General features: G+C 42.1%; 1 non-coding gene across 1 annotated transcript; it reads right to left on the reverse strand.

The window, feature by feature from the left end:
- Positions 1-262: 262 nt before the first annotated feature.
- LOC131757903 (U6 spliceosomal RNA) lies at positions 263-369 on the reverse strand. The gene has a single exon (XR_009336051.1). It is a non-coding gene; the product is annotated as a U6 spliceosomal RNA (small nuclear RNA).
- Positions 370-19,561: the final 19,192 nt, after the last annotated feature.

Consider the following 19,561-nt stretch of genomic DNA (forward strand, 5'->3'; position numbering starts at 1 on the left):
TGGGTCAGCGGAGTGTATCTTATGGTTTGAGACTCCCGAGAAGTTTCCTTTACCTCCATGTGCGACATAATTAAAATAGTACTTATTACTTGATAGGCATTTACTAAATCTTTATTATTTCTATGATAATTGGAAGAAATCAGAAGACTGCCCAGAAAAATGATTCTCCAGAAAGTTTCTGTCTTTGGCTGCACCTTACATGATAGTCTATACTTTTTCCTTGCTTATAGAAGAATGTGGAGTTCTTTTTTTTTTTTTTTTTTTAAATATGGAATGCTTCACAAATTTGCGTGTCATCCTTGCGCAGGGGCCATGCTAATCTTCTCTGTATCATTCCAATTTTAGTATATGTGCTGCCGAAGTGAGCACTGGAGTTCTATCTTAAGTTGAGAAAAGTGAAATTTAAGATTTTTTTCCAGGATATGTTATCTTGTAATAAATTTTGTTTCAAAAATTGGATAGACCCATACACTCAGATGAGCATGTGTGAGTGTGCGCTTGCACAGACACACACACACACACACACACACGAATCCTGGGTACTGATTTCACTTTATGCTCTGTCCTTACTTGGCCACCAATGTGCGAACAAACTCAAACATTATCTTTCGCTGTTCGCTGTTCCTGTAACTGGTAGACCACACAGAGGGCAGACCTAGAGGAGACAACTGATTTAATGATGAGTCAGTGATTAATCTTTTTGCGCAGCATCTTAACATGCAGACGTTATCTTGTTTGACGCCTGAACTATAAATATGTTGCCACTTGTGATTAATCCCACACAATACCTATCTTTTCCTTGGATCTCCTCAAGGATTCACCAACAGCCTCTTAGGCTTCTAGCTCCCAGGTCAATAAGAGGAACCTACGAAAACGTGCTGATTAAATTGTTTTATCCTTTTTGGATTGGCATGCCTCCCAGTGCTCCCTTTTCAGATATGCCAATGGAAATTGACAGTAAGAGATGGAGGAATGACTCCGTGTTGACAATTATGTTCCCTGTGCCATGCTGCCCCTGGGCTACCTGGGACCTGGTTATTACGGTGATGAGAAGGAAGTGATGGGTTCTTTTAGATTCAGAACGCTTCACCCATTGAAATAGTACCGTTTAACTCCAAGATTTCCATCATTATTCATATCCCTCGCCCAGTGAGTAAATGAAGTTTAGCTCATTCTCTCTTTTAGGATGGACCAAAAACATCTGGAACAATTAGGTGGTTTCACTGCACTCCAAGCCCTAACCTTATTGGAGAAACATATTTTTGGCTTATCACTTACTTTCAAGTTCAAGTTCATCTCTATGCTTCTGTGATGCAATCTGATAGGCTTGCCAGATTTAGCAAAACAGAACAAAAAAAGATGCATTGTTATCTTTGAATTAAAGAGGAAAAATGCGTAAGTATTTAATATGTCCCAACTATTGCATGGGACATACTTCTAGTAAAGAACTATTCACTGTTTAACCGACATTCAAATTTAACTGGGTGTCCTGTATTTTACCTGGCAGTCCTCACTGATGGTCAAGATGTGAGATATGGATCTCTATACATATCATCTAAGAAGCAGGAAGCTTGGGAGTAAATTTAAGCATACAGGAGGAGATAATAGAATATGCCAGTGGACTTCAAGCTTGGCAGGCTAGGGTGGATTTTTGTTTTCTCCTTTCTTGCAGCCCTTTCAAGGCCCAGGAGGAGTGTTTAAAACCAAGCTCACCTTGCCAGTGGTTTGTCCAACAGTAAAGAAACAATGGCCAAAGGGATCATTTACCTTGCTTTTTTCCATGCTGGACTCACCTGCTTTCTTGTCCAGGAGGACTCTGTGTTCCTTTTCCAAAGGAGAACCCAGGAATGCTAATTGCTGGGTGGCAGCCCCACTAAATAGAGATGGACGCCAGCTGGGAGCAGGGAACGTTCTACAAGGAGAGGTTTGGGTCTCCGCTGTAGTCAGCGTCATAATCTTGCACCCTTCCATCTGCACTAACTTTCGTTTTTGGTCTTAGGCAATAGAGCTGAAAACATAAACACCCCTGTGCGCTTGCCCTTATCATTTTCCTTTTATGTTGGTTTAGGAAATACACCTGAGAGACCAAAGGCACACAACGAACCCAGCAATTACCAACCACCATGAGCAGGCGGCAAATGCTCAAGCAACAAAACACGGGAGGACGGGGCTGCTGCGGGCTCCTGACCTTCCTCGTGGCACTGGGGGCCCCGTGCAGTGGCCAGGCTCCGGATCTGAGTCTAGAACTCCCTCCCACGTCTGTCCTGGGACAGCTGACTTCAGTGTTGCCAAAGATGGGGAACTTAGGAAGATATTATCCTGATGTATTTTGAGTAAACAACTGATACAGATCATGCACAGTGCTGAGAAAACTTTAATAAAGGGAAAGAAGCAGGACATAACTAGTCATCTATGAAACACTTAATTGTGAAATTGTTAAAAGGAAAAATGGATCTCTCTTTTTTTTTCCCCAAGGTATGGCTTTGACAGAAAAATCCCAAAAGGACATTAGGAAGTGGAGGGGGGGAGGTGAGGGGTGCAGACAGGGGATTGAAAACGTCATCTCCATTTCACAGCTCAGGGACTGAAATTTCTCTTCATTCAGCAAGCCTTTATTCAGCACATTCTGTGTGCCAGGCACCGCTACAGTGAGCAAAATAGACAAAAATGCCTGTCCCGTTGAAGTTCTGGGGCAAGGCAGTCTAGAATAGAGGTTATGGATGTGAACTTTGGGGCTACACTGCCTGAGTTTGCCTCCCAGCTCAGCCACTTACTAGCTCTGCTGTGACCTGGCTTTCTCATCTGAAAAATGGGGATAATATCATTTCTCCCTTCATAGGGCTGTTGTGAGATGACAATAATAATATTTCTTACCTCATAGGGTATTGTGAGGATTCCATGAGTTAATGCCTATGAAGCACTTAGAAAAACCCTTGGCCCACGCTAAGTACGGGGTACTTCTCAGCCCTTACTTGGCGGTATCGTTGAGTTGCTATTCAATGCTAATTAATGTGCTATCTGTGGGACGTTTTGCAAAAATGATGGAGAAAGGGGGAAACTATTACCTCTCAAACCTCTTAGCAGAAGACTGGGCAGATGGGCTTTTATATGCATGCTCTCTCCTACGATAGTAAAGGGTTTAAGGAATTGATTTTATTTGCCACATTCTTGGTTGGTCCGGAAAAGTCAAAAGCATTTCTTTTATTTATTTATTATTTAAATTGAAGTATAGTTAATTTACAATGTTATGTTGGTTTCAGGTGCACAGCAAAGTGATTCAGTTATATATGTGTATATATATATATATGTATATACTCTTTCAGATTCTCATCCATTATAGGTTATTATAAGATATTAAGTATAGTTCCCTGTGCTATACAATAAAAAAGAATTTCTTCCTTTAAGTAATTCTTTAAAAATGATCAGAATGGCGTCAGTGATGTGAGCCATCTTTCAGAACATGTAGAAAGCACATTTACCGCCACCAAGCTAGAAATCAGAGTTATCCTATTGGATGGTTAGACTGGATTCTTGTCAAGAGTGTTCTCTGGGTACCTTGGGGCCTCACCATCACATGTCCCACGCTTCGTGGCTCCATCTGCCCTGAGCCTGGCAGCGTCTTGGCTGGGGCTGCTTTTCAGCAGACAAAGGGCAGAGCCACAGCCAATGTGTAGCTGGCAAACAACGTGGGCAAGAGCTCAGTCTCTGTGGTCGTAAACCACTGAGATCTGGGTAGATTGGGGCCATAATCGAGCCCATCCTGACTGATATATTGGCTCCATTCATTTTTATTTATTTATTCTAGTTGTGGCAGATTGATTTCAAAGATGGCCACAATTCTTCACCCATCCTGTGGACCCACCATCCTTTATAATGTGACTCTGCAGCTCTTCTCATCAAGAGATGCAGCCTACTTCCCTACCCCTTGAATGGTGCCTGGCCTGGTCACTTGCTTTGGCCAATAGAATATAGTAGAATTGACTGCTTGTCATTTCCCAGCTTAGACCTCTAGAGGCAATATGTGCTTCTGCTCGCTTTCATGAAATGGGAAGAAGGGTGAGGGTGGAGCAGCTGATTCAAAGTCCCTGCCCTTTCCATAGATGCTGGATCACGAACATGTCATATCTCATCATGTCATGTCATGTCCTTAACCACAGTTCCTCATCTCTTCAAGGTTGTTAGGCGAATCCAATGGAATAACACACACCAAATTGCTTTGTAAATTATAAATCTTGATGCATGTGTGAATTATCATTACTGTTATTTTATTTGAGGTTGAGAAGCCTTCCGACAATTCAGGTTAGTAACAAATTCTGAATAGCACCCACAAAGAATGTGTAAACCTCTTTAAGCAGCAATTTTTCACTTTCTTCCAGGCCTGGATCTGATGCCTCCTGAGAACCAGGGATGGTCCTACATAGTGTACAAGGTGTCAACAGGAGCCCACCTGAAATGCAGAAAATTTCTACATCTGCTGCTGTAACCCTCACCTTCCGAAGTATAGACATGTGTTCCTGCCCTGGGTGGCTCCCACACTGAAGGAGGGTGGCACACAGAACATCCGACTTCTCTATTTGTTTCTGCTTGAAGGATTAACAAGCTCTTAAAAAAAATAAAGTCACAACTTCTCCTCTTCCAGATTTTGTGTCACAGCCTGATGGGGCCTTCCCTCTTTATTGCTGCCTGGGATGATTTTTATGGCCTTTGTTGGTGTGAGAAATAGTCTCTGGTGATATTGAAAACAGTTGTCCCTCGGTATCCACAGAGGATTGGTTCCAGGAGCCCCCATGGATACCAAAATCCACGGATGCTCAAGTCTCTTATGAAATGGTCCAGTTCAATGAATGCAGTCCGCCCTCTCTATGGGCGATTACAAAATCCAAGGATACAGATACAGAGCGCTGGGCCGACTGTATCTGAATGGATGGATTTCCCCCTCTTGTGACATCCCTTGTGATTCAAATAGAGATGCATTTTGCATAAATGACTTTCAGGGAGTCTCTTACATACCCCAGGGGTCTGTCCCTGTTTATGAGCCAAGTGTGAATGCAAATATCTGACACATCGCAAGAAATGACATTTAGGGGAAGAAGACCGACACTGATTTCATGTGTGTAGGGAACGGCCCACATTGGACTTTCCCAACTCAGTTGCCTCTTAGTTTGCAGCTGAGGCCTCTGAGAGGCTCCATGGGCGTTTATGGTGTCCGAGAGCACGTGGGACCCCAAAGTAAAAGACCTTGCCAGCCTGAGAGAGAGGTTAGAGAAAATTTCTCACTCTTCTGGATTCTCCAAAAGATTTATCACGGCCTGTATAAATCCTAAATCCCAAATTACCTTAAATGGCATTGTACCTTGTATGTAAACCAATGGGACATGCAAAGCCACACACGTTTTTGTCCCCCTCTCTTCTTGGCATTGACATAACCCACGCACTCTATGAAGTTCAACCTGCCATTCATTTATAGCCAGACCCAAAGGCAAGGGCCGTACCATTTCTGCACATACAATCATTAATTCCTTTGAAGTGGAGCTGCTTCACTTGCTGGGACTGACTTACACTAGAAGGGCGGAAAGAAAGGCTGGCTTTTGCTTTCTTAATGTACAAGCCACTTACCTTTTCCTAACTCCCTGTCCTTCTCCTGTCTTGGCAGAGGGGCTAGAGTTTAGAGGGTGGCCTTGGAGGAATGGGTCATTCTCTTGACTTCCTATGAGCGCCATCGTGCTGTCAGGGTGAACTGTCTGCGGGGAGGGTGGTCTCTGGGGGGGGGGGGAATCCCAGAGCTGAACTATCTGGCCAACAGCAGCAGCGAAGTAGTGGAGGAAAGACAGCAATGTCCTTTTTTCATTAAATGTATTTATAAACATACTGAACGTGAAACATTTTTCCTTTCTTCACAGTGATGGATGATTATATGTCTATGAAATGTTTTCATTTATTTGGCGCCAGGGTAATCAAAATCAGTTGAAACTGTCCCACTGAAGGGAAAGAAAACAAGTAGGCGTGGGGCAGCCTGTGTTCCTTCCCTCCTGCTCTGCAAGGGTAGTAGCTGGCAGAAGGTCTGTCTTTGCAAGGAGCACGCTCTCCAACTGGTAATTACTCCCAGTTGCACTTGGGGCTGCCATCCACGGAGGCTGCAGCTCTGCAGGACGTTCAAAGCCATCGTGTCCTCTCTGGGAGCAGTGTGGGAGCGTTGGGGCCAGCCTGTGCGTGACTCTGTTTAGGCTGAGAAAGAGCTGGTCCCAGGAAACCTTTGTGAATGAAACTCTCGTGCTTTCATGTCTGCCCTGGCCCGTGTTCTGGGTCAGCCGTCCTGATCTCCAACATCCTGTTTAAATTTGGTTTTCCACTACACGCAGACAAAACGATTTCTACTTTAGGCTCGCAATAATCGCGCAAAGACAGGCAAAGGGAGATTAGGTAGGGAAGCCGGGTGGGGTTGACCTGCTAGGGAGAAAAATACAGGAAGCCGATGCCCGGTTCCTGCTTTTGATGGGGTTCCTTGGATGGCTAAGGAACTCCCATCTTTGTTTTACAAAACCAAGTTTGTTTGGAAAGGCCACTTTTCTGGTGAGCTTATCCAGCCTAAACCACGGAAGGGTTTTGCTCACTTCTGGTTATCTCTGTGCTTTATGGTTTGTGATACAGACCAGTTTAGAAGCATGAGGGTTAAGTTCTTCGGTGGGTAAAGAGCAAATGATTTCCCTGATTTCAAATCATTACCTTTCAAGGAAATGATTTGAATACTAGAGCAAGGAAGGGACTTTTACTTCTTGAATAGATGTCAGAATTTTTTTTTTTTTTTTTGCGGTACACGGGCCTCTCGCTGTCTTTGCCTCTCCCGTTGCAGAGCACAGGCTCCGGACGCGCAGGCTCAGCGGCCATGGCTCACGCGCCCAGCCGCTCTGCGGCACGTGGGATCCTCCCGGACTAGGGCACGAACCCGCATCCCCTGCATCGGCAGGCGGACTCTCAACCACTGCGCCACCAGGGAAGCCCAGATGTCAGAATTTTTTTTAAAGTGAATTAAGAGAATTTCTTTATAGTTGTTTTCTTATTACAACAGGCAGAGTCCTGAGTGATGGTTTCAAAGCAGGCTCAGAAAGGGATACACTCACTTCCTGGCTCCAAATTAACAAGACGCAGAAGGGCTTGGAGAGGGTCCTTTCTGAACTTACCCATATCTAGTTAAAAAAAATTATAACTGCAGCTACAGTGTAGAAACCACTGTCCTAGATAAACACGTTGCATTTATTTTGTAGTCGTTAGCTATAGAAAATTAGTGACCTATCCTAGGGTTCTTAAAATTCTGACATTGGAACTCCCAAATTCTTCACCTTAGGGAAGATAATTACTTGATATATTTCACCTACAAGGGAGCAAAGATTTTACCTTTGGGCTGTGCCAGGGCATGAAGTTGGCGTTTGTACGTATGAAATCTGAATAAAAATTATAAAATTAAAAATTTCTGTCTGATATGGACACAGATATCTTTTCCATAAGGAGCAAGGGACAAAAGTAACCATTGAATAACCAATAGAACTTCCTGTTATTTTCGTAAATTCCCAAGTTTAGCTGTGAACTTTGGAGGTGTCCAGTTTCTAAACGTAAATCTCAAATAACACAGTGCATTACTGAAGATATTTACAATTGCTTCTGGAATGCTGGGGCAGTTTGAAAAGACAAATATAGGCGTGGCAGAAGGTTTTGAATGTCTCATGTTATCTTTCCATAATTAAAAATTAGCCACTATGATTAAAAATATATATTGGTAATACTTATAAAAGAAGGTGTGAGAAGGAGACCCTTTGACCCAAAAAGAGATGGTTTGAAAAATGCTGGGGGTGGCGGCCCTGACTTCAGATGTTTAGCTCTTCAATTACTTGATGTGAAATCTGTTACTTCACTAAGAGAGGGACTGATTAATTCAGAAACTGGTAGCAACCAACTTCCTCCCAGTGAGTTAAGATGACATCATCCCAAAGGTCCGAGGGTATATGCTAAATACAATTTTGAAATGGCCAGTCCCATTGGCTGAGACGAAGTGGCCACAGACAACCACTATCGCCCATTCTTCATCATCCCACCCCATGGCCTAAGCCTCCAGGAAGCATCAGGGTGAGCAAAACCAGGGGCATCCAGCCAAGTCTTAAACAAACCCCTGAGATGCCTTTATCTCTGGATAAATAGATTGTGTTAAGGATTTCTGTGGCAGAAATGGACCCCCTAGACAGCATAACTTTGGTGTCTTTTTAGGTAATATTTTTCCTTCCTAGACAGAGCCCACTGATTTATTTTAGAATGAGCATTTTCTATCTTTATAGATGGCTTTTCCATTTTGCTTAGAGTCTTATCTGAAGTGTGAACAAATCCTCAAATGTTTAGCATGAACTGAGAGGAGAGAGCCCCTTAATCAGCGTTCAATTAACTGGTGTTTGCCAGCAGATTACATATTCCAGAAAGGCAACCAGCTGCCACTCCTGCTTGGTTAGTTCCCAGTGGGTTCCTATCCCTTCATTTCCGCCTGTAGCTTCTTCCAGGTTCGGCCAAATATACTTCCTTCCCCCTGTTTGCCATCAATCATTCTTACTGTAGAATATTCAGTTTATTGAAATATACACAAGGCCTCATACACACAGTCACTTCTATTCAGAACAGGCTATATAATTTGTGAGAGCCAGTGCAAAGTGAAAATGTTGGTCCCTTGTTATAAAGAATTTCAAGATGGCAACAAACTTATTAAGAATTTCAAGATGGTGGCAAGAGAATTTCAAGAGCATTAAACCAAGAGCGAAGCCTTTCTGAGATGAATCCTTGTAAGAGCACATGGGTTGCATGTCCCTGTTTCCAGCCCCAGCTGCCTTAGTAATTACACTCACACATGTCTCCTTACAAGTAGCCAGCAAAGAACATGCGTGGAGCAACTGAACGTTTACTTTGTGCTAAAACTTTCCTTTCAGCCCAACACCAATTGCCCATAATGCAGTCATAGTATGTTAGTAATGAAAACTGATTTCTTACGTTAGATTTCTAACACTTTTATATGTATTTTCTCCTTTGACCTTAAGAAGTTCTTATTATTCCCAATTTGCTAATATGCAAACAAGCAAAGTCACTTCCCCAAGTCCACACTCAATATTTTTTCCTGATTATAAGTGTACTATATAGAATGTTTGAAAACTATGCGGAGAAAGAGAATATTTATTACTCATAAAGTACCATCAATTAGAGAAAACCACTATTAAAGCTTTGGTATGTATGATTCTATTTTTCTATAATTTCTAAAGTAAGAATTTTTTATAGGTTCTTGTATATTTTCCAATGTAAATGGAGATCATATCATCTATACTGCTTAATAACATTTTTGACTCAGTAATATGACCCAGGCCTCACCCACTTTATTAAACACTCTTATGAAGAATTATTTTTAATGGCTGCATACTATTCCATCATGGTTGGTAAAGAATCCACTTAGGAATAAATGAGAAATGGTAAACAGAGAAAAGAGGACACAATTAGTGCTAATTCCTTTTCATACTATAACTCTTTTACTCCTTGCAACTGCCTTGTAAGCTAGACGTTATCTCCATTTCACAGGTAAAGAAACTGAGACACCAAGGGTTTAAATAATTAGCTGTAAGTCACACATTTATTAGGGCAAAGCTGGAATGAAGGCAAAGTTTATATTCAAATCATTCTGCAATGACAATGATACATAATTTATTACTCTATTCTGAAAAAAAGTCCCTGAGTTAGCTCATCATTTAGAGCCTTGGAGATGTTTCAGGGGTGGCAGGTTCTTTGTTATTGGGAAAAGTCAGCCAGGCGGGTCCATGGAACTGAGAGGCGTCTGGAGATCCTGAAAAATAATGACCAAGAACAACCTCGGGGCCAAAAAACTATCACTGCAGAAGTTATTTCCTGGTTAATGGGAATTCTTTTAGTCACAGAAATTCGTAGTCACACATTAGGAAAAACTTGCAAAGAAGGCTGTATACTTATGAAGAGCAAATCTAGGAATGGGGGTGGCGGAGGGTAGATTGGTTTCCACCTTAAGAAAGTAGCGTTTGGGGTGCTATGTGTGCCTGTTGGACTGTGTGTTTACCCTCTAAGTGAGAATTCAGGATAATTTCAGAAAAAAAAATATTATGTTCCTAAAAGTTCTCAGAAGAGATCACTTGAAAGAGATTTCCCTGGTGTAATGGTGTTTGCCTGCCTTCCTCACCCCCAATCCCGCCTGGCTTAGTCAGCTAGTTTCTCGCTGACGTCCCTAGTTCCAGGAGCTCGGTCCCAGAGGGAAATGGAAAAGATTCCTAGTACGTACATTAGATCAAAAAAATTTGATGATGAGTAAGAGTAGCCTACTACCCCTCTCATCTTGACTACAAAATCTCCCCCAAAAGGGACGGCAATTAGTGGGGAAAGTTTCCTGTGTCTGCTGTAACAAAGTACCACAGATTAAGTGGCTTAAAACAACAGAAATGTACTCTCCTCCCAGTTCTGGAGGCTGGAAGTCTGAAATCGAGGGTTAGACGGGGCCATATTCCCTCTGACAGTTCCAGGGGAGGAGGCTTCTTGCCTCTTCTGGCCTCTGGTGGCTCCAGGTGTCCCTTGGCTTGGGGCTATACCACTCTAGTCTCTGCCTCCGTCTTACATGGCCTTCTCATGTCTGTGCCTTCTCCTTGTATGTCTTCTCCTCTTTGAGCATTTTTAAGGACCCTTGTCGTTGGATTTAGGGTCCACTTGGATAATCCAGGATGATCTCATCTGGAGATCCTTAATTACATCTGTAAAGATCCTTTTTCCAAATAAATTTACATTCACAGGTTCTGTGAATGGGGTTAGCTCATGGATGTATGTATGTTTTGGGGGGCCACCATTGACCCTCTCCAGTGTCAGAGCTTAGATGCTGATGTGTCCCTGAGAAAGAGCTACTGAGCCCTCCTGGCCTAGGCCTTGGGTAGGGCCTTCCCTGGACAAAGCTCTGGGAAAGAAGGAAGAGCTCAGAGCCTGAGAGCTGTTTAGGTTACCTAGGCAGACAGGTCTGTCTGGCTGTCTCTGAGCTCCTGAGTTCTAGATTCAGCAAAATGATGTCTGTGGGTCTCAGAGAGGCTTGGAGACAGTTGAGAAAGAGGAAGCCATGTCGGAAGAGACTACCCACCGGTGTGGCAAAGGAGTTGTACAGCCAGGTGGGATCATGGCCACCTCAGTAGATTCAAGCCTAGAGATAGAAGACTACCAAAGACTCAGGTCCCACGTTCCCACCCTGAGTGGGCACGGCATAGCCCAGAGCTTTGACTATGGGCAAGAAGGTGCTACTGAGTTGGAGGAGATGAGCATTCTGACCCAGTGATTCTGAACACAGAGTCAGAATAGAAATTGAAGATGTCCCTTTATTAATGTATTAGTCAGGGTTCTTCAGAAAAACAACCATTAGAGGAGAAAGAGATTTATTTTAAGGAATTAGTGTATTCAATTATGAACCTGGCATGTCTGGAATCTACAGGGCAGGTCAGCAGGCTGGAAATTCAGCTGAGAGTTGAGGTCACTGTCTTGAGTCCGAATTCCACAGGGCAACAGGCTGGAGACTCTAGCAGGGTTTCTATGTTGTAGTCTTGAGAACTCCTTCCTCTTTGGAGAACCTCAGTTTTTGCTCCCAAGACCTTCTACTGGTTGAATGGAGGTCACGCGCATTATGGGGGATAGTCTGCTTTACTTGAAGACTACGATTTAAATGTTAATCACATCTAAAAAATACCTCCCCGACCACAGCTAGCCTGATGCTTGACTAAACGCCTGGGCACCGTAGCCTTAGCCAAGTTGACACATAAAATTAACTGTCACATTTATACACTGGAGCATGTGGACTTGAAATTGCGACTCGTTCTTCAAATACCCCTGAGCACCTAGTAAGTGTCAGGCATTGTGCTAAGTGCTAGAGATATTGCAGTGGACAGGACAGCTGTGACCTCTGATGCCATAGAGTTTATCATCGACCCATCAGTGTGGACCAAACCAAGGCGGCAGTTACAGCACCTGAAGGTGTGTAGAGGTGTCGAGAACACCCCGAGGGTTATTGATTGACAACTGTGGCGCCTGGAAAAGTTTCCTCCAGGCTTGGAGGAAAATAGGTGTGAACCAGGGGAAGTGAGGAAGGTAAAGGAAGGAGGAGTATCACAGGTAGAGCCCAAACTTAGAGTAAAAGAAAAACAAGAGGTGTTTGAGAAACTGAAATAAATTCATTATGGGGAAAGAATGTGAGACTCGTAGTGATGGTGAGATGAAGCTAGAGGGGTGAGCTTGGGGGCTGATTATTCTGCACCTCTTCTGAGATGGTGTAGAAGTCACAGCTTAGCTTAAGAGCACTGGGGGGCCACTGAAGGGTGTTGAGCTGGGGGGGGGTGGCATGATCAGACTTCCCTTCTGAGAAGAGAGCACTGGCTCGTGATGGGGGTCAGGCCCTGGGTGGTTGAAGGATCCCAGCGAGATGTGATAATGGCCAAAGTTAGAGCATGACAGGGGGTAGACAGCACAAAGTATTTGTAAGAGGACAAGTCCACCAAGATGGCATTTGTTCCATTTACAGATCACTGTTGGAGCTCATCAGGCAGAAATAAACTCTCAAATTTCTTATTTCATGTGGGGATGGAATTTGACAGTCTTACAAGTAGCTTATCATTTCTGATTATCTTTCTACAAGCCTTTCCTCTCCTCTCCCCATCCTTAATTCTTGTGTTTAGAATTAGATACTGATCTTTCTTTTTCAAATGTTTGATGTCTAATTCAGAGTAAAGTTTTTTGTTTTTTATTTAAAGCATGTCTTGTAAATTAACTTATCACAAAAGGGAAGAGAGGTAGATGATAATGTCAGTGTGAAATGTGTCACATGCTTAAATCATTGCAGGACTGCACACATCCTCAGCAGAGCCCCTTTCCCTACTCCCACCCCTCCTCAGGTGCTGAAATCTTCCCAGCTTACCTGTCTTTGGCAGCCCCTTGCCTCATTGAGAAGATGAAAATTGGAGTGAATTGTAATTGAATGTTATTAACCTTTCCATATTAAAGTGAACGTGAGATCAGATTGTCGGTTTTCCCAAACTTTACATCATTTTGTATTAGATTACTTTCCTCACGCCAGGACGTAACGTTCACGTGAACCCAAAGTGAAAGGAGTCTTCAAATTTTGCCAAGTCTATAATACGGAGGAAAAAAAAAATCTAGGTGAGGTGCATTTGAACGTGAATGAACCCCCAGCTCTGCCTTGGCAGCGGGATGAAATGAACTCAGCTCGTACTTGGCCTTTGGGTTGCTGAAGTCCTGAACCACACCTCCCGAGCAGTCCGAATTCTACCAAACCAGAAACACGTTTTGCCAGATGCTTTCCCCACTCACTTTCAACGTGTGCGCTTGGGTGCAATGGAATCCATATGTTTCTTATCCATTTACACTTAAGTCATCAAGATGTTACTCAATGATGCTTCTGTGATTTCCAGATCTTTTCAGTTCTTTTTTTAATTTGAAAAAGTAAAATCATATTTTGCAAAGTGTAGACTTGAAACCACAAATTTGTACAATGAAGAAATATGTGTGTTTGCTGTTTTCTTTCTTTCCTCCTCCAAGTTTCAAAGGGGGCATTGCCAACTTGAAAACACATGAATTCCAGAAGCATCCACACCAAGTGCATGGATGAGCCTCCATCTTTCATTACTGCCGTATTCCCTCACCATGGGCAACGTGTGTGTGTATGTGGCAGAGGGTAGCTCCGGGAGGTAGATGAAGAGAGAATGATTTATAGAGAAATTGATAAGAAGGAGGAAAAGGAAGGAAGATACAAAGGAAGGGTGGAAGGGAAGAGATTAAAATTTTGGAACATATGGGAAATTGATATATTCAGAGGTAAAGGAAGAGAATTTACATGTAACAGGAACAGGTTAAGGTGGTCAACTACTTAATCAGCCACTTGTTAAAAAGATACTTGTATAGTGCCTTCTATGTACCAGACTGTGGCAAAATAAAGATGGGCGTGAATTCTTTGGCACGTCCCCATCAAGAGGTGGGCCTATTGCTTCTCCATTTGACCATGAGGTAGCCTGTGGTTACTTTGACGAATGGAGCTTTGTGAAAGTGATGCTACGTCAGTCTGGACCTAGCCTTTGCAAGGACTGGCACCTTCTGCCTTGGCCTCTGGAACCTAGCTACCATGCTGCAGCCATGTGTGAACCAGTTGACAACCCCAGCCATGCTCCCTGGTGACAGCCAGCATCAGCTGCCAGCCTTATGAGTGTGCCATCTTGGACTCCCAGGCCATTCAAGCCTTCAGAGACAAAGATTGCATCAGCATTTCATCAGCTCCTTCTTTGGAGCCAAAAAGTTGTTTTTCTAAAAACCTTTTGTTAACATTAGCCATCAGAAGTGTTTGCTTATGCTGTGGTGTCTTTAAGATGAATCTTTAAAAATTTCATGTCATCACTGGCATGCATAAATGATGTATATTTTTCCAGGTTATGAAGCTTTTCTTTTTAATGACTTGATGTCCAAGTAACAATCATTGCCTTCCTAGAAGCCTTTCTCAATTGCACCACAGTGACTTTATTCAAGAGATCATTGCCAGTTTCTATGAGTATGACCCTTGTATTCAATATCTAGCTACTATCTGTTGGCCTATCTATCTATCTACTCATGCATCTCAAATCTCAAATTTTAAATATATCTCATATATGTAATATACACATACATATATTAACACTTTGTATTTTAATTTCATTGTTCCTTGAATGGATTAATAAATTCAGTTGTTTTAGCTTTTGATTCATTTTTCTGGAAACTAGCTTTGTTTTGTCCTCCAGATTCATTTTCTTGGATTTTGATGTAAGTCTGGAGGGAATATATAAGTAACTTCTGAAATACTGACATCCCTCACCTACATTGCTACCTATATTCTTCCTTTTTTTCAACTGTTTTTGAAGGATAATAATAATGATAGCTGACATTTTTGAATATTAGTTCCAGAAACTATGCTAATGAGATAACATGTTCTCTCACTTAATTCTCGTAACAACCTCTAGAGGTTGGTATTATTTTTCTCATTTTACTGTTCAGGAAGCAGAGACTTGGAGAAATTTAGAAACTTGCTCAGGGTCACACAGCTAATGATAACATCAGGGTTTGAATCCATATTTATCTGATTCCAAATCAATGAGATCATAATATCCTGCCTTCCTGTCTTCTTATATACACTGACTCATTCAAAGTGATTAATGTGGTCATCTAGCCAGTCATTTCAAAAATTCCTCAGATAGCTTCTGTATTGAATAGTTTAAACCCTACAAGGTAAAAGGCCAGTAAAAATAAATAGGACATTCTTCACATTCATAAGGAGTTTTCTGGGCAAGAATTTGAGTCTTGTTTAATTTTATCAGTGAAATGGGACTGTAGATTTTTTTTGCCTTCCTTAATGTATCAATCAGTATAAGCTGGGTTATGCTGCAGTAACAAACAATCCCACAATCTCAGTAGTTTAAAATAAGGGTTAATTTCTTGCCCATGCTGTTCATCCCCTGAGGCTGGGGTGGGGGCTCTCTTCCTTGTTGTCATCATTTTCACTCTGGGACACAGTATTAACTGGAACATTTATGGTGACTGTGGCAGAAGAAAATGAGAGTTCTATAGGGTCTCACTGGGGCAAGGAACTCCTCTAGCCAGAAAGTGACACACTTACTTATATTCAGTATGTATTGGCCAGAGCTAGTCATAGCCCACCACAAGGGAGTCAAGGTGGGCAACTGTCCAGAAGGTGAAATTGTTGAGAAGAGGGAAGAATGAGAATATTTGGAAACCAGCACTAATGACTAGTACATTTATGGTAATACAAGCATTCATAGTCTAATATATGGAAGGACTTTAAAACCAGAGAACATTTTATGCCTGACTTGGGTCAGTGCTTCATCAGTGTCATGGAATTCTATTGAGAAATTTGGTAATTTCAAGATTTTCTTCAAATCCCTTCTTCCAGGCTACCCTAAAAGGGAAAGAAAAAGTATTTAATGGAAAGGCTACTATGAATCCTTTATTGTTTGGTTTTTCAATCTTTAGGAAAAGGCTTCAGCGAGTAGCTCTGAAGGACCAGCTTGAGACAAACCAGCACTGCAGTCAGGAACCAAGAAAAACTGGATTAAGTTGGCCTGTGTACATGTGTGTGCACATGCACATACACACACATGCACAGTCTGAGTAAAGAGTTACTAAAATGAACTATATTTGAGGGTCTAACACCTTGCAGAGAAAGGTCACTAATTGAAGAGAACCTGGCATTCATTACATGGCTGAAGTACGGCTTGTTAACTGGGAATCTGTCAGTAGAAAATATCCAAACTAGAGCAGGGAGAAAACTATAAACTACGAGTGTTTTGTGATCAATTAAAATGAACATAAATAAATGAAAATAAACACAAAACAGCTCATAATTTTCAGGGGCTAGAAGACTCAATATCACAAAATAACAATTTTCGCCAAATTAAACTTTTTGTTTGATATAATCTAAAGGAAAATAATAGCAAATTTGTATTTATGTGTGTGGAAATTGACAAGTTGATATTAAAATGTATGTAGAAATGCAAAAGGTCAAAATTAGCCAAGTTTTATGTTCAAGAAGAACAAACTTGGTGGATTCATATGACCAGATTTCAAGATTTATTAGAAAGCTGAAGTTACTGAGACGATATATATTAGTGCAAAGAAAGGTATACAGTCTAACTTAGTATAATCTTTTTTGGAAAAATAGGTGAATGGCAAAAAAGAAAGAAAAACACAAACAAAAGCATTCAGTGGAATAACGTGTCAGAATGTGGTAAGCTGTAAAATAAGAAAAAATACTTGTGATACTTTTACATTTTTATTTTGATTTGCCTCTTTGTTGAGTATAAATACAGAAACTAGAAAAGATAAATTTTGGGGCTTTAAAGGAAAACTTTTGTTTGAACAGTGATTTACGGAAATGTTTTTCATTGTGTATTCCTGTACTTTGTTAAATAATAACAATAATGTCAACAATAATAATAATAATTCTTTACAATTCTATAACACGTTAGTGCTCAAAGCACATGGTCTCAGTTTAATTTTTCCCCCCTTTATTAAAAAAAAAATGAGACAGGGAGCGCAGTGGTTAAGAATCCGCCTGCCAATTCAGGAGAAACGGGTTTGATCCCCGGTCCGGGAAGATACCACATGCTGTGGAGGAACTAAGCCCGTGAGCCACAACTACTGAGCCTGTTCTCTAGGGCCCGTGAGCTACAGCTACTGAGCCCACACGCCACAACTACCGAACCCCACACACCTGGAGCCTGTGCTCTGCAACAGGGGAGGCCACTGCAGTGAGAAGCCTGTGCACCGCAGTGAAGAGTAGCCCCTGCTGGCCTCAACTAGAGAGGGCTCGCACACAGAAACGAAGACCCAAAGCAGCCAAAAATAAATAAATAAATAATTTTATTAAAAAAATTAAAAATGAGGCAATCCAATGTTGATTCATCCTTGCAATAATTCTGTAAAGTAAGACTGGAAAGACTGACTCTACTTCCTATGAGAGATGAGAAAACTGTGATGCAGGGGGCATTACCGTACTTGTCTATTATCACACATCTAGTAAAGTACGGAACAAGGGCCAGGTTACAAGCATTGTGACATTGATTGATGCTGGTGTTTCCCATTAAGTTCATCTTTTCTTCCTCTCTGCCTTGATTCGGGCTTAGAAAGCTTAGATTATCAGTTTCAGGTCAGGCCTGGTAGAGGTAGATAAAGAGAGTTGTGTAATAGGACAAAGTTGAGCTGAGATGGCTGGATAGCTGGATTGAGGTAAGATTGGGCTCCAATTTCTAGAATCAAACCATAACCCAAGAAATTGAAAAAGCACAGTCACTTTACCATAGTTGTTATTGATTTAAAAAAATAATATGAAGAAAGTATAAAACAAGGTACTGAAAAGGCAGTCTCAAGGCAACACATCTGTTTCTTAAAATTTCCACTATTGTATAAAACCAAAACTGATCATCTTCTAACATCTCCCTGCTTCCCTTCTAGTCCTATTCCTCTGGGAAATTACTTGCAGAGCTGCACTGTGAACATTTTGTGTTTCCTGTGGAGCAGGAGGAGAAGGCAATTTCAACTCTGCATCAAAAGCCAAGAGAATCATCAAAGACCCCTCAGACTTCAACTGCCTGACCCAGGTGGCTACTCTCAAAGGGCCTTGACAGCATAGACCTGAACTTCCAATTTCCTTGCTCTCCATCTCAGTGCTCCCTGCCTACACTTTAATGGAGTAGGAAATGTCATGACAGTAAATCACACATCTCCTTTGCATCCATTGACTTGATGATCACAGGATACTCTGGGTTCATTGCTGAGACACTTTGGGTTCATTCTCCATGGGTGCAAAAAATACTTTGACCAGTTGGACCTCCTTCTCCTCCCTCCCTCCACTATGGGTCCCTCTTCTCTTTAATCTCTGGTTCTCATTGGCTCCGGATATTAGAACTGACCTTTTATCCCATCTCTGATACCTTCCACTTCCCCACTAGTCCCCATCTCAGGGATGGCATCCTTCCCTAGAGCCCGGCAGAGTCTTTCCTTCCTCCTCCATGTTCTTGAGGTTTCCAGTCCTCTCTCCACCTCTCTGATGAGCCTTGGGAGTGAGGGCTGCATGCACAACCATGTAGGCCATTGCTAGGTTCTTACTCTGAGACCTCCCATTGGAATTTGTGCTGCCAGCATTGTGACGGCAAGGAACACAAAGAAAGTCATTGTGGTTCAGAAATACAGTCATTTTATTATCTTCCATAATGTTTGGAGGTAGATGATTTTATCTTTGGTGTAGCAGATGGTTTGTGTCCTCAAGGACTAAGGCTCTTTCTCTCCTCCCTTCTCTGGGATCTTTGGCCAGCTGGCTTTTTGTCTACAGACCTGTCACCTAATGGTGACAAGATGGCTGACATGGTTCCAGATGACACATTGTCATTCCAGTTAGTCAAGCAGGAAGGAAGGGAATGACACCAAAGGCGTTCTCTTCAAGAAGTTGTGTTTTGATTCAGAACATGAAGGTCCTCCAGTATATTTCCCTTTGCATCTCAAGGTGGAGAACAAAGGCGTATTCCCATCTCTCGTTAATCACTGATGAAGGGTATTAGGATTCCCACAACTGGTTCAGGCCAATAAGGATTCATGCTAAATTCAGAAAGGGACTCACTTCCTGGGGATGAAGTCACCTCTGTTCAACATTTTGAAACAAAATTGGGAGGAAACAACTACTGGGTAAACGCGGGGCCATGAGGACCCAGTCTAAAGTTGGGCTTTGCACCCAGGCATCTGGTGCTACAGGGCGGGTTCAACTATCCATCTTCTCCTTTGCCCTGACCACTGTCCATGGTAAGAACAACAAAAAACCATGCAATGCATGTATCGTGCATGAAAGAATGAATGCATGAATGAGTAAATGAATGAATGAGTGAGTGAGTGTGTGCATGCCTTTCTCCTAATTCATAACAGACTTACCAGAACTTTCTTCTTTATTCTG

Source organism: Kogia breviceps, chromosome 5 (assembly GCF_026419965.1).
Source record: "Kogia breviceps isolate mKogBre1 chromosome 5, mKogBre1 haplotype 1, whole genome shotgun sequence".
Classification (NCBI taxonomy): domain Eukaryota; kingdom Metazoa; phylum Chordata; class Mammalia; order Artiodactyla; family Physeteridae; genus Kogia; species Kogia breviceps.